The sequence below is a fragment of the Felis catus genome, chromosome A3, assembly GCF_018350175.1.
Source record: "Felis catus isolate Fca126 chromosome A3, F.catus_Fca126_mat1.0, whole genome shotgun sequence".
Classification (NCBI taxonomy): domain Eukaryota; kingdom Metazoa; phylum Chordata; class Mammalia; order Carnivora; family Felidae; genus Felis; species Felis catus.
In genome coordinates this window covers 13,824,287-13,838,915 of record NC_058370.1, presented here as the reverse complement: position 1 = coordinate 13,838,915, position 14,629 = coordinate 13,824,287, and the positions used below count along the sequence as shown (strand labels likewise).

The 14,629-nt window shown below is 45.7% G+C and overlaps 1 long non-coding RNA gene and 1 pseudogene across 1 annotated transcript; both read right to left on the bottom strand.

Annotated features, from left to right (window-relative positions):
• Positions 1 to 2,172: 2,172 nt before the first annotated feature.
• On the bottom strand, positions 2,173 to 2,865 carry LOC109498508 (annotated as a pseudogene).
• Positions 2,866 to 8,813: 5,948 nt separating this feature from the next.
• Positions 8,814 to 11,355, bottom strand: LOC123384292. The gene is made up of 3 exons (XR_006595131.1): positions 11,162 to 11,355; positions 10,591 to 10,894; positions 8,814 to 9,659 (listed from the first exon to the last, which is right to left on the bottom strand). It is a non-coding gene; the product is annotated as an uncharacterized LOC123384292 (long non-coding RNA).
• Between the last annotated feature and the right edge of the window lie 3,274 nt (positions 11,356 to 14,629).

The window sequence follows — 14,629 nt, the reverse complement described above, 5'->3', positions numbered from 1 at the left end:
AAGGGGTCCAAATGGATAAGAAATACTAAGACTCATGTGCATGTTGACTTTGAATGGCCATAGGTTTTGGGTCCTGAAACTGCTCGGTGTTTTCTTTTTCTTTCTTTTCTTTTCTTTTCTTTTCTTTTCTTTTCTTTTCTTTTCTTTTCTTTTCTTTTCTTTCCTTTCCTTTCCTTTCCTTTCCTTTCCTTTCCTTTCCTTTCCTTTCCTTTCCTTTCCTTTCCTTTTCTTTTCTTTCCTTTCCTTTCCTTTCCTTTCCTTTTCTTTTCTTTCTCTCTTTTTCTTTCTTTCTTTCTTTCTTTCTTTCTTTCTTTCTTTCTTTCTTTCTTTCTTTCTTTCCTTTTCTTTCTCTTTCTCTTTCTCTCTCTTTTTTCTTTCTCTTTCTTTCTTTCTTTTCCTTCTTTCTCTCTTTTTCTTTCTTTCTTTCTTTCTTTCTTTCTTTCTTTCTTTCTCTCTCTCTCTCTCTCTTTCTCTCTTTCTCTCTTTCTCTCCTTCTCTCCTTCTCTCTCTCTCTTTTTCTTTTAAGTGTTTTATTTATTTATTTTTTTGGGGGGGGGAGGTCAGAGAGAGGTGAGAGACAATCCCCAGCAGGCCCTGCACGGTCAGCCCAGAGCCTGACCTGGGGTTTGATCTCACGAACCACAAGATCATGACCTAAGCCTACCAGCATCTGTGTCTCCATCTGCTTGTGCGGTGGCTCCTGGGAGCATTGCCTCCAGTGACCCTTCCGTCTCCTCAATGTCCTTGACCTCTACCGTGGGGTCTGGATAGCCAGGCCCGAGCTGTAGCAGCGTCTGAGTGCCATGCTGTCGCCCTCCCAAGCTGCACATGGTTCTGGAGGCACAGAAGGCAGAAGGGCAAGGGGCCCACCAACCCTAAGGCCAAGGGGGAGATTGCGTAAAAATAAAATCTTGTATTTAAGCGGAGCGTGGAGGATGAAGAAGGAGCTGGCCGCGTGAAGGCGCTGGACAAAGTCTCTCAAGCAACATGCCTCCGGAAGGGAATTTGAGAAACCAAGATGGCGGGACGGGGGGGTGCAGCTAGACTGATTGGAGTATAATGAAGGAAGCCGAGAATGGGTGAGGTGAAATCCGAGGCCAGGGGCAAATCGTGGAGGATCTTGAAGGCCCTGGAGAAGAGTTCGGGTCTCATCCTGGTTGTTTTGGAAAACCCATGGCGAGTTTTAAGTAAGGGTCTCTGGCATGGCTGGATTTTTCAGATTCACCTAATTGCTGGGTGGACAAGTATTCACAGTGGAGCCAGAGTGGAGGCAGGGGGACCAAGTGATGGTGGGTGGTGGAGAGGGGGATGGGAGCCAAAGCCCACAGGGATGCTGCTCCTGGATGGGAAATGAGAGAAAACAGAAACTGAGAGCTGCTCCCTACTTTTGTGCTTATCAAAGCCCAATAGAAGGGCGCGGATTTTGGCGGGGCAAGAGGCAATCAAAGATTCTGTTCTGCACCATTGGCAATGGCTAGAGATGCTACTCTACAGATCTGGACGTGCTCGGGGGACAGGAGACATAACCGGGGAAGTCATCGGCTTTGAGATGCCATTTAAAATCTTGACACTGGGGGCGCCTGGGTGGCTTAGTTGGTCGAGCGCCGACTTCAGGTCACAATCTCATGGTCTGTGAGTTCGAGTCCCGCGTCAGGTTCTCTGCTGTCAGCGAGGAGCCTGCTTCAGAACCTCTGTCCCCCTCTTTGTGCCTCCCCTGCTCCTGTTCTCTCTCCAAAATAAATATTTAAAAAAGAAATAAAAGTAAACTCTTGATACTGAGCAAGATCCTCTAGAAAGAGGGCAGTTCCCAGGGCGCCTGAGTGGTTCAGTCAGTGAAGCAAGTGTCCAACCCCTGACGGCTTTTATGTATACATGTATATATGTGTGTATATATGCGCATATATGTGTTTATGTATACATGTATATACGTATATGTGTATAGGTGTGTATATATACACGTATATGTATATACAAGTATATATGTATACATATATACTCATATAGATATATGTATACATATATATACATACACATATATGTTTTTAGGGAAGAGAAGGCTTTATTGATAAATAAGTTACAATGAAATAGATAGAGTGATGGTTTGTTGGGGAATAAAAACTCAAGCAGAATCTCAGTCTCTCTCCAGCCTGGCTCTGGCCTTCAGCTTATAGGTCAATGTGGATGAGGAGGCCTGTGTGGGCATGCTAGGCCTTCTGGGCCCTTGGGGGCCTCTGTCTTCCTGGCCAGGTGTTCAGGCATTGTCTTAGACCCACCGCCCCCAAGAGGAGCAGCAGCCTTGACTCTGGGCCCCACGTTGGCCCCTTGGGCAACAGCCTCTTTAGGGACCTCGCTTTCCTTCTTTTTGGCTGGAGAAGCGTCACTAATCTTGCCCTTGGGAACCGTGGATTTTGAACTCTGACTCCTAGCTTTTGTGTTCATGTGGGCCTCACCGTCTTGGCTTCTCCTTGCGCCTTTGACCTTGGACTTCCCACTGGAGCCAGGGGCACTAGGAAGGGTCTGGCTGGCCTTGTCGGGCTGCTGGGAGGCCTTCCTGGCCTCACTCAGTCTTGCCTCTTGGTCTTTGGTCTGGCTGCCTTTCTTGGGAGCCTTCTCGGCTGCACCTGGTTTGGGAGAAACCTTGTCCTCGCCTCTCCTGGCTTCATGGGTCCCCTTTTCACCTCACCTGGGTTGGGAGGGTCCTTCTTTGCGTCCGTTGGTTGTTTGGGGCCCTTCTCCTTGGCCTCACCAGGCCTCCTGGGGGCTGTCATGGTGGATGTCTTCCCTGGTTGGACTTTCCTTTTGTGCTTGGGAACTCAGTTAAGCTGCCAGAGGTCCCAGCAGGCGTCTCGAACTCACGACCCCAAGATCAAGAGTTGCACACTCCACCGACTGAGCCAACCAGGTGCCCCCACCGACTGAGCCAACCAGGTGCCCCCCAATAAATCTTTATAAAAAAAGAAAAGGGGGTTCCTGGGTGGCTAAGTTGGTTGAGCATCCCACTTTGACTCAGATCATGATCTCGCAGTTAATGGGTTTGAGCCTTGTGTTGGGCTCTGTGCTGACAGCTCAGAGCCAGGATCCTGCTTTGGATTCTGTGTCTCCCTCTCTCTCTCTGCCCCTCCCCTACTCATGCTCTGTCTCTCTCTCTCTCAGAAATAATCCTTGAAATATTTATTTATTTAATTAATTATTTAAATTTACATCCCAGTTAGTTAGCATATAGTGCAACAATGATTTCAGGAGTAGATTCCTTAGTGCCCCTGACCCATTTAGCCCATCCCCCCTCCCACAACCCCTCCATTAACCCTCTGTTTGTTATCCATTTTTAAAAGTCTCTTCTGTTTTGTCCCCCCTCCCTGTTTTTTATATTATTTTTGCTTCCGTTCCCTTATGTTTATCTGTTTTGTATCTTAACGTCCTCATATGAATAAAGTCCTATGATATTTGCCTTTCTCTAATTTTGTTTAGCATAATACCCTCCAGTTCCATCCACGTAGTTGCAAATGGCAAGATTTCATTCTTTTCTATTGCCGAGTAATACTCCATCGTATACATATACCACATTTTCTTTATCCATTCATCCATCGATGGACATTTGGGCTCTTTCCATACTTTGGCTATTGTTGATAGCGCTGCTATAAACATGGGGGTGCATGTGTCCCTTCGAAACAGCACACCTGTATCCCTTGGGTAAATACCTAGTAGTGCAATTGCTGGGTTGTAGGGTAGTTCTGTTTTTAATTTTTTGAGGAAGCTCTGTACTGTCTTCCAGAGCGGCTGCACCAGTTTGCATTCCCACCAGCAATGCAAAAGAGATCCTCTTTCTCTGCATCCTCGCCAACATCTGTTGTTGCCTGAGTTGTTAATGTTAGCCATTCTGACAGGTGTGAGGTGATATCTGGTTGTGGTTTTGATTTGTATTTCCCGGATGATGAGTGATGTTGACACATGATGTTTTTTTCACGTGTTGGTTTGCCATCTGGATGTCTTCTTTGGAGAAGTGTCTATTCATGTCTTTCGCCCATTTCTTCACAGGATGATTTGTTTTTCGGGTGTTGAGTTTGATAAGTTCTCTATAGATTTTGGATACTAACCCTTTATCTGATATGTTGTTTGCAAACATCTCTCTCATTCTGTTGGTTGCCTTTTAGTTTTGCTGATTGTTTCCTTTGCTGTGCAGAAGCTTTTTGTTTTGATGAGGTCCCAATAGTTCATTTTTGCTTTTATTTCCCTTGCCTCTGGAGACGTGTTGAGTAAGAAGTTGCTGTGGCCAAGATCAAAGAGGTTTTTGCCTGCTTTCTCCTCGGGGATTTTGATGGCTTTCTGTCTTATGTTTAGGTCTTTCATTCATTTTGAGTTTATTTTTGTGTCTGGTGTAAGAAAGTGGTCCAGGTTAGTTTTTCTGCGTGTTGCTGTCCAGTCTTCCTTGCTGAAGAGACTGTCTTTATTCCACTGGATATTCTTTCCTGCTTTGTCAAAGATTAGTTGGCTGTACGTTTGTGGGTCCATTTCTGTGTTCTCTATTCTGTTCCATTGATGTGAGTGTCTGTTTTTGTGCCAGTACCATACTGTCTTGATGATTACAGCTTTGTAATACAGCTTAAAGTCCGGGATTGTGATGCCTCCTGCTTTGGTTTTCTTTTTCAAGATTGCTGTTCGGGCTATTCAGGGTCTTTTCTGGTTCCATACAAATTTTAGGATTGTTTGTTCTAGCTCTGTGAAGAATGCTGGTGTTATTTTGACAGGGATTGCAAACATTTTTTTCTTAAATAAATTAAAAAAAAAAGGAAAAAAGAACCCTAAGGGTTATAGCCTCCATTATCAGGGTACCAAGAAAATTCGCTGAACTATATTTAAGAAATGTTTTAGGTCAATAAAGTAATAATAATGACCATTGAGGGAAGAAAGAACAATCATAATATTAAATTAATAATACTCATCGAGTACATTATTAGTGTGTGGGTTCCATCGCTGTACAGAGACTGAAAAAAGAACAGTAGATTTTTATTTCTCACTTAATGGTCCATGTACTCGACGAGGCCAACAGCTCTGTGGGTGGCTCTAACTTGTTGCTCAGTATCTTCAACATGTGGCTTTCACCAGAAGGACCAAGACAGCTGCCTCAGCTCCCAGGAGGGAACAGAGAGGCAAGGCTCTCTCTTTCCCTTTCAAGGTCTTGATCCCAGAAGGTGCCTGCATTATTTATTTCCACTCCCATCTCATTGGCCAGAACCTTATCCCGTGGTCGCATTTGGCAGTGAGGAAAGCTGGCAAATGTAATCTTTATTTTGTTAAAGTTTATTTATTTTGAGAGAGAGAGAGAGAAATTGTAAGTGTGAGTGGGGGAGGGGCACAGAGAGAGAGAGAAGTGGGGGTGGGAGGAGAGAGAATCCCAAGCAGGCTCCACGCTGTCAGCACAGAGCCCGCTGCAGGGCTCAATCCCACGACCCTGAAATCACGACCTGAGCCCAAATCCAGAGTTGGAAGCTCAACCCACTGGGCCACCCAAGTGCCCCTGGCGAATGTGATCTTTAATTGGGCAGCCCGGGGCTTCCTTCCGGTCACGTCTGGCAAAGATGAGTCTGTCCTGATTACTAGCAATGCAAGTGCACATTTTACATTTACACAAATAGTCTTGTGTCACGGGGTTCATTTGGTTTCTTTTTTTTTCACTGCATTTGCAAGATCGATTCATGTCTCTGTGAAAAACGAATCCCTGCCTTCCAGGGGCTTTCCCAGACTGGGTGCATCAGGCATATTTAACCAATGCACTCCCCTAGCGATGCAGCCCCACCCCTGCCTTCACTTGCACCTGCTGCTTCTACATGTGTCATTGCCATGGGCATCTGCGTGCACGTTTCCCGGGGACCGAATGAGCTGTCCTGTGGACTCCATCCCCAGGAGAGGAGGTGCCTGGTCATGGGGACGTGGGTGGCACGGATGGCTGGGTTGCCTCCCACAGAACTGCTCCCGATCTTTACTCCCACCAGCTGTCGCGGGGGTTTCCGTGGTCTCCCACAGGTATTTTGTTCATCTGTGTTACACCTGGAGTTGGACATCTGTTGTTTTTGCCAGGCTATAGCCATTCTTCCTTATTCCGGTCACTGGACCCTAGGTTTCTTTTGGGGAACCATGGCTAATCTCAGCCCGCCTGATTCAGATGGCTGTGGCCTTGCTGTCTCACCTTCTAGTTGATATGAGTGGGCACTGGCCACTCAGAATCTTGCAATTCCCAGTCATTCAGGTGAAGGCAGGTGACTGACGCTAAGCCAAATTAGAGCCAACTCAGGACTTCTACTGGGACTGTTGGGAGAAAGGTGCCCTCTTTCCCTGGGAGTGTCTAAGCCGGTAAGTCAGGAGCTGCTGGAGGCCATCAGTGCTACTGTCTCGGGGGGAGAGCTGCTTGAGGGTGAAGTCTTTACAGAAGAAAGCGTCTGAAAGATGACTAAATCATGATGTTGTTGTGTGTGCCCCTGGAACCAACCATGCCTGAAGCAGGCATACAGTGAAGCTTATAATTCATAAGCCAATGAATTTATATATTTTTTTGAAATTTTATTTTTATTTTTATTTATTTATTTTTCAGTATATGAAATTTATTTTCAAATTGGTTTCCATACAACACCCAGTGTATTCTGGTTTTTTTTTAAGTTTTTAATTTATTTTAAGTAAACTCTATACCTCACGTGGGGCTCGAACCCACAACCCTGAGATCAAGAGTCGCACACTCCTCTGACTGAGCCAGCCAGGCCCCTCTCATTTTCTGCTTTTTAAATTTTTTATTATTTTTTTAAAAAATTTTGATTAAAAACATTTTTTTAATGTTTATTTATTTTTGACAGAGCATGAGTGGGGAGGGGCAGAGAGAGAGGGAGACCCAGAATTCGAAGCAGGCTCCAGGCTCTGAGCTGTCAGCACAGAGCGCGATGCGGGGCCCGAACTCATGGACTACGAGATTATGACCTGAGCTGAAGTCAAACGCTCGACCGACTGAGCCACCCAGGCGCCCCTAATTTTGATTTTTTAATGTTTTTGTTTGAGAGAGAGAGAGAGAGAGAGAGCAAGCTGGGGAGAAGGGCAGAGAGAGAGAGAAAGAGAATCTTAAACAGATTCCATGCTCAGCATGGAACCCAACACAGGGCTTGATCCAACGACCCTGGCATCATAACCTGAGCTGAAATCGAGAGTCGGACACCCAACTGACTAAGCCACCCAGGCACCCCTATGTTTTTTTTAAGTAGCCTCCACACCCAGCATGGGGCTTGAACTCAGAACCCTGAGATCAAGAGTTGCACACTCCACTGACTGAGTCAGCCAGAAGCCTGTTTGAGTTGGGCTAAGGAAAGCCATGACCAAGAGAATTCAGACTATCCCACTGCCAAGCACATAGTAGGTCACAGAAGAAATGTTTGTTGAATGAATGAGTCCATGTGTGGGAATAAATAAGACATCAGAAATAGCCACCCAGTGTTATATGCCCCCACGAGTTCTCCAGGAGTTCAGATGAAATAGTACTGGGAAGGCCCATTAATGAGAAAATGGGCCTCAAAAAATCCCTTTTTTTTTAAATTTTTTTAACGTTTATTTATTTTTGAGACAGAGAGAGGCAGAGCATGAATGGGGGAGGGTCAGAGAGAGGGAGACACAGAATCTGAAACGGGCTCCAGGCTCTGAGCTGTCAGCACAGAGCCCGACGCGGGGCTCGAACTCACGGACCACGAGATCATGACCTGAGCCGAAGTCAGCTGCCTAACCGACTGAGCCACCCAGGCGCCCCTGAAAAATCCCTTTTTTTTTTAATTCAAATCTTCAGGCTAAGATATGTGTAAGCTCATTCACCATAGTTTATTTTTGTTCCTTTCGCTTCCAGACAATGACCAATCGCTTCCTCGTTAAACGAGGAAGGTATCTGAAACCCACCCCCTCCGTTGTCCCCCTAGAGGGATGGAAATGAGACGAGCAGGTATAAGGCTTTCTGTTTTGCAGCTTTTCCAGGGATGTTTCCCTTTGTGCTTGTTTTTACAAAGAGGGTGGTACTGAGAAATCCTAAGAGTGAGCACATTAGTGCCATCCATTCTTTCTATGTGTATTTATTTATTTAAATAATCTCTACACACAATAAGGGGCTTGCTTGAACTTGTGATCCGAGATCAAGAGTCTATGCTCTTCATGTTTTTGTTTTAGAGAGAGAGAGAGAGGCCCCAAGCAGGCTCCCCACTGTCAGCACAGAGCCCAACTCGGGGCCTCGACCCCAGGAACCGTGAGATCATGACCTGAGTCGAAACCAAGAGTTGGACACTCAGCTGACTGAGCCACCCCAGGCTCTCCTGGCCTTTGGATTTTTTTAAAAAAAGATTTTATTTTGGGGGCACCCGGGTGGCTCGGAATGGAGCCTGCTTGGAATTCTCTCTCCCCATCTTTTCCTCTCCCCCACTGGCATTCTCTCTCTCTCTCTCTCTCTCTCTCTCTCTCTCTCTCTCTCAAAGAAAAAAAAAGAAAAGAAAAGAAAAAAAAGATTTTATTTTTAAGTAATCTCTGCACCAAACGTGGGGCTTGAACTTACAACCCCCAAATCAAAAGTTGCATGTTATACTGTCTGAGCCAGCCACGTGCCCCGTGCCTTTGGATTTTTCGCTCATAAACAAAAGTAATACATAGAGGAAAAAAAAAGGTAATATGTGTAGTTTATTTTTTTAATGTTTATTTTTGAGAGAAAGAGAGAGAGCGTGAGTGGGGGGGGGGGGCAGAGAAAGAAGGAGACACAGAATCCAAACAGGCTCCAGGCTCCAAGCTGTCAGCACAGAGCCTGATGCAGGGCTCGAACCCACAAACCATGAGATTGTGACCTGAGCTGAAGTTGGACGCTCAACCAACTGAGCCACCCAGGCGCTCCGATAGTGGAAGCTTCTTTGCTCAGTCTGCAGCAGTGCAGGAGAGATTAAAAGTGCCCGACAATTGTCACTGGGATGTCCAAGTCCCTACAGAATTCGGGGATCCCTGTATAGTCCTGGGTAAGAAGAGGAAAAAGCCACCTGGGTGATACAGGTGTAATTGGCCCCTCATGGCACTTAGGTGACTTGGGTGGTCCCTTTGAAGATCAGCCTCTGTGATGGGAGCCTGGAGGGGAGGGTCTGATTTGTTTTTATCTCTATTTTTAAGCCCCAAATTTCCAATTCATTAAAAAAGAAACCTGGGGGCACCAACTCTCAAGGAGCCCATTAAGATTTGACTTTGGGGAATTGGCTTTTGAATTGCCAAGCAAAATGCAATCATAAATATAATTATGTCATTGTACTGTCGTGTCTAAGTAGCATAAGAAATGAATCTGTGAGAGTTGGGAGGGGGGGGCTACACACGGCAGACAGCCTGATTCAGAGTGGCTTGTATTTTCTCCCCAAACAAGGAATCTGGAAGTAGGTAGCTGCTGTTGCTGGTTGAATGGTACCAGGGTCAGGCGCTCTGTGATCCCCTTGGCGTTCAGCTCACGGTGCAGCAACATGGCTGCTGTAGCTCCAGGCATCGTGTCAGTGTTCAAGGCAGGAAGAGGTAGGGGAGGGGCTGGAGCCAGTCGCATCTGTCCCTTCTATCAGGAAAACGAACATATTCCTGGAAATCCACCAGCATAGTTGGCAACGAGCTGCCAAGGAGCTTTCCAGCTTCTAAAACAGGAGGAAGAGGAGAGTCAAAGGTTGGGAGCAGTTGCTGGCTTAGCCTGCTGGCTGGCTGTGTCCGCCACAAGAAAACTCACAAAACCCACGGTGTTTGGAACATTGAAATCTCTTGTCCTTCCTTCGGGTTTTGCACCTAAACGATGGACGCTGAAATAATTTTTCATGTCTGTGTACGCCCACAGGAGACCTGATAGTAATTCACGACGTGAGTTATTAAGGGTTATTAAAATGCAGTATTCATGAACTAAAATTAGCCAACTTATCCACACCCGTGTTCTGCCAAGTCCATCTGGCTAGCCCTCAGTGCTTGATGGCCTTGCCTTTGCAGAAGTAGCTGAAATTCGTACAATTTAAGGAAAAGACACTTTGTTCTTGGTGTGATCTTGAATTTGTTATGGTTCTCAACAGCAGCTTCTATTTCCTGTGGACTGAAAGGTATTACCCCCTCTGCTTGTGCATGTGACCTTATTTGGAAATAGGGTCATTGCAGATGGAATCAAGTTAAAATGAGGTCACTCTGGATGAGCGTGGGTCCTAATCCAGTGACTGGAATCTTTGTAAGAAGAGAAAACAGACCTTCGCGCGCTGCTTATGGGAATGTAAAATGGGGCAGCGGCTGTGGAAAACGGTTCGGCCCTTCCTCCAAAAGTTAAATATAAAGTTACCAATTTTACGGTAATTTTGACCATACTATGGAATTACGACCAATTCCACTCCTAGGGATAGACCCCAAATAATTGGACACAGGTATTCAAAGAAATACCCGTACGAACGAATGTTCGTGGCACCACTATTCACGAAAGCCAAAAAAGGTAGAAACAACCCCAATGTCCCTCAACTGATGAATGGGTAAACGGAAGGTGTTATATTCGTACACTGGCCCATTATCCAGGCTCAAAAAGGAAGGAGGTACTGATACCTGTGGATCAAGTGTGGATGACCCTTGAAAACACCACGCTGAGTGAAAGAAGTCACACGCCTCCTGTAGGACCTCGTTGGTATGGAGTGCCCGGAATGGGTGAATTCACAGGAAAGGAAAGCTGATTAATGATCGCCAGAGGCCAGAAGGAGAGAGGCTTGGAGAATGACACAAATAGGCGCAAGGTTCCTTTTAGGGTGATGAAAATATTTTAGGCCTAGGTGATGAGCTAGGTAGTGGTGATACAACGCTACGATTGTGCTAAAGATCACCGATGGTTAAATTTACGCCATGTGAATTTCACCTAAATTTTAAAGGAGAAGGAAGAGCAGGGGGAGGAAGGAAAGAAAAAGAAAGAACCATGAGAGTTATTGCTTGCGGCCATATGAGAAAATCCTTATACGTTTCTATATGGTTACAGCCTTCGGGCAGGATCTTTTAACATTTTTTTAAAGTTTTATTTATTTAAGTAACTTCTACACCCCGTGTGGGGCTCGAACTCACAACACCAGGATCCCACGCTCCACCAACTGAGCTAGCTAGGCGCCCCAGTATCTTTTAACATTTTTACGTTTCTCCGGGATGGCTTCTATTCTTAGGAACCGATGGATATAGGTGAGGGAAGATTTAGGTGGTGTCATTCACAGTGGCAAACATGGTGAACAAAGCAGGTGCCTGGCTGGCTCAGGCGGTTGAGCACGCGACTCTTGATCTCGGGGTGGTGAAGTCAAGCCCCACGTTGGGTGCGGAGCTTACTCAAAAGAAAAAAAATCAGGGGCGCCTGGGTGGCGCAGTCGGTTAAGCGTCCAACTTCAGCCAGGTCACGATCTCGTGGTCCGTGAGTTCGAGCCCCGCGTCGGGCTCTGGGCTGATGGCTCGGAGCCTGGAGCCTGTTTCCGATTCTGTGTCTCCCTCTCTCTCTGCCCCTCCCCCGTTCATGCTCTGTCTCTCTCTGTCCCAAAAATAAAAATAAACGCTGAAAAAAAAATAAAAAGAAAAAAAAGAAAAAAAAAAAGAAAAAATCAAACAAAAAAGGATTAAAAAATAGCAAAGCAAATATTAATCCTTAGGGAGTGGTTGAATACATCATGGTACAGCCACACCACAAAATGGAAGCACCCCCTCCCCCTACTATATTGCACAATCACTGACGTGCTTTCTGCCAGGTGACCTGGAGGGATTTCTGATACTGTTAAATGAGAAAAGCAAAGTGCAGAAAAATGAGGATAACATGATGTCATCTATATAAACTCCTGTGTATTCAGTATAAATCTACATGTGTCTCTATGTGTGTTTGTGTATCTATCTGTGTCCAAACACATAGGGGTACATGACTCCGTATAAAATTACGTATACCCCTATCTTTATAGGGGTATATGAACTAGAGGCGAGGAAGGGAGAGGAAAAGGAGAAAAGGTGGGAGGAGGAGCTAACCAGAAAAAAGGAAGAGAAACAGGACGATTTCCCTAGAAAAGGAAACCCGCCCCATACATACGATATGGTCACCCTTATGATTGTATGCAAAATTATGCACGTGTGCATAATATGCACGTATAAAAACTTTCAATCATAAACTTACTTTTAATGCATTCTAATGAATCAAACAGAACTAAATACAGAATTAGAATTACTATTGCCTTGGCTTCCTCATTATCAATTAATCCGTGATGCCTCGTTCGTGCGGAATGTAAAGCTGCATATTTGCATGAATGATGTTTCTGGTGTATAATTTTCCACTTATCTGGCATTATAATATGTATGCGTTAGGATTCAAGTATGAATTATTCAGCATCTCCCCCCAGATATATCCCGAATCTTCCATCTTAATTTATGTGATTAAATAATTAATATAAGTGCTTACAGCATCCCTGCCCCCAAAAGAAAGAGCATTCAGTCTTCGCCTTCCGGGCAACTGAGGTCCTCAAAGGAGATGGCCTTTGCCCACTGGTTTCCCCGGACTTCTATGACGCGGAGAATGAACTAGGAGACAGAGGGGAAGCTATGGAGCAGCTGTCTGTATTTTTACCCGCTGAGCATTCGTCAAAGGGACCACCCCACCTACACCGCCATTCCATTTGGTTCCTCTAGGTCCACGTCTGGGATCAACTCCTGCTGTGGATGCGTGCCACGGGCCTACCCAATCAGAGGACATTATTCATTTGGCCACTGTGATTGGTTCAGGGCTGGACACATGACCCGAAGCTGGACCAATCGGAGGATTCACTAACTACCCTGGGCTGCTGAAACTGTCAAGGGCACGCTCCTTTCTTGGAACTGTCTTCGCCATCGCACGGAGAGAGGCAAGCCCATCCAGGGAGAAGCAGAGCAGGAGGGAGTGAAAGATTCTGGTGACCAGGTTCTGCCAGGGGTGGAAGACGGAATTACTTTGGACATTTTATTTCAGTGCTTCAAGTCGTAAATAGTCTCCCGAAGTTAAAAAAAAATTTTTTTTTTAACTCAGTTTGAGTGTGATTCATTCACGGTTGCAGAAGGGGTCTCAAGTCAAGGGGAGAAAGGATGAAGAGCTAGACCGGTAGTGTTCAAACCTCGATGCGTAACACCTAAGCCTTGGTGCCTCAAACACAGATTCTGACCTAACTGGCTGGTGGTATGGCCTGGGCATCCAGATTTTTAAAAAAGATTTATTTATTTATTTATTTATTTATTTATTTATTTATTTATTTATTTATTTATTTAGAGAGAACTCCATTAGGGGAGGGGCAGAGAGAGAGAGGGAGAGAGAGAATCCCAAGCAGGCTCCAAGCTGCCAGTGCAGAGCCCAACGCGGGGCTTGAACTCATGAACGCAAGATCATGACCTGAGCCAAGATCAAGAGTCAGATGCTTCACTGACTGAGCCACCTAGGTGCCCCCCAATTTTTTTTTTAAGATTTTATTTTTGGGGCACCTAGGTGGCTTGGTCGGTTTAGCGTCCAGCTTCAGCTCAGGTCATGATCTCACAGTCGTGAGCTGGAGCCCCACCTCGGGCTCTGTGCTGACAGCTCGGAGCCTGGAACCTGCTGTGGATTCTGTCTCCCTCTCTGCCCCTCCCCCATTCACACACACACACACACACACACACACACACACACTCTCTCTCTCTCTCTCTCTCTCTCTCTCTCTCTCTCTCTCTCTCAAAAATAAATAAATTAAAAAAAAAAGATTTTATTTTTAACTAATCTCCACTCCCAGGGTAGGGCTCAAACTCACAACCCCAAGACCAAGAGTCGCATGTTCCACTGACTAAGCTAGCCAAGTGCCCTGGCATCCAGATTTTTCTAAACTGTCAAGATGTGCAGCCGAACTTACGAATCAGTCAGCCAGGTTAGGTGCTTCTCCTTTATCTTTCTTTTTAATGTTTTTTTAATGTTTATTTATTTTTGATAGAGCATGAGCAGGGAAGGGCAGAGAGAGAGGGAGACCCAGAATCCTAAGTAGCCTCCAGGTTCTGGGCTGTTCGCACCAGAGCCCGACGTGGGGCTCGAACCCACAAACCGTGAGATCATGACGTGAGCTGAAGTGGGTTGCTGAACCGACTGAGCCACCCAGGCGCCCCGAGAACCTCTCGTCTAACGGGTTGAGAGGAGGGAGGAGAGCTTAGGTGAGGGGGTGAAGGCAGGGCTTGGTAAACCAGGTGTTGGAGCCGTTGAAAGGCATGGGGTGGGGGTGAGGGGAGGCCAGAAAAGACAGGGACTTCTAATTAGTATTGCTGGGAATTTCTTTCAGTGTTCTTAAGAGATATGTATGGGAAATGCAGTTCCTTTTTAATGCCTTTTGGCTGTTGAACTGTTTCCTTTTTTTTTAAGTTCATTTAAAAAATTTTTTTAGTAATCTCTACACCCAACGTGGGACTTTAACTCACCACCCCGAGATCAAGAGTCCCATGCTCCACCGACTGAGCCAGCCAAGTGCCCCTGTTGAACTGTTTCTTGACTATGACATCTCCAGGGCTAAACCCACATGGGTCTCTGAGTTTGTGAAGCTTTGCAATTGTCCAGCGTCTCTCCACTGTTGTCACTATTTTTTTTTTTTTTGTGGTC